Source organism: Cibotium barometz, chromosome 53 (genome assembly GCF_041138505.1).
Source record: "Cibotium barometz isolate CiBa-2024 chromosome 53, ASM4113850v1, whole genome shotgun sequence".
Classification (NCBI taxonomy): domain Eukaryota; kingdom Viridiplantae; phylum Streptophyta; class Polypodiopsida; order Cyatheales; family Cibotiaceae; genus Cibotium; species Cibotium barometz.
The window spans coordinates 23,571,884-23,572,785 of NC_141098.1; the positions used below are offsets into that span (position 1 = coordinate 23,571,884).

The 902-nt window shown below is 41.4% G+C and overlaps 1 protein-coding gene across 1 annotated transcript in view; it reads right to left on the reverse strand.

The window, feature by feature from the left end:
- Positions 1 to 799: 799 nt before the first annotated feature.
- The window catches only part of LOC147608428 (RNA binding protein), a 958-nt gene continuing 855 nt past the window's right edge, over positions 800 to 902 (reverse strand). Inside the window, exon 1 of the mRNA XM_086789208.1 lies at positions 800 to 902. This exon is cut by the window's right edge and continues 855 nt beyond it. The gene's annotated coding sequence lies outside the window, so the exon portion shown is untranslated.

The following is a 902-nucleotide window of genomic DNA, read 5'->3' on the forward strand; positions in this document are numbered from 1 at the left end:
TTCCAAGCAATAACAAGTCTCCAAAAACACTCTTGATAAGCCCCAACAAAGGAAAAAACTTCAAACTTCATACCATAGAATCATGTAGTAGATAGATACACTCACAGCTATCTCACTTGAGAAATGGTGGCTCCAAACTGGAGCCTATTCGTTCGAACCTTCTTTACTTTTCTGACTTTTTGCTGTCACATTGTCTACATAAACTTCAACACCACTCTTCAAGCCAGAGCTATAGATGCCAAGAACAGGAACAAGGAACAAGAATGGTGGATGCCAACCATGTGAAGCAGCAGAAAAATGTCTTGTGAAAGAGCCAGCCATTGATTCTATATAATGCACAGGCAGAGTGTACGAACATTATTCAAACAACATGATGATGACGTGATGGAGAAAGGCCTGGTAAAGAAACAGGCATACTTTTAATGTTGTGTGGAGTGGAGGTTACATTACCTGCCTCTCCGATCTACATTTAACCTATTACCTTTATTTGTCTTTTACATACATTGGTCGTCTTTCCGTGTCTTACAAGCCTTTGAATGTACACACCGATGCACCCCACAGCTAGAGGAGGATGGAATAGATGCTTTACTACGTGTATGAGCACAAACAAAGGGACTAGGCAAAAAATACTGTGTGGCATCGGATGGACACTTCCTTCCATTTAATTGCGACTTTGACAAAGGGAAACAAAGAAGTCACACACGCACGCACGCACATGTGCACAAAGGGAAACAAAAAAGTCACACGCACACACACACACACACACACATGCACGCACGCACATGGCACACCCCTCAGAAATTCAAACTTTAACCTATCGTTGCATGTTGTTATCACACATGTGCTTGATAAGGAAGAAATGTATGTGCAAGGCATAAACTTGCATATGACATAGTTTTAAC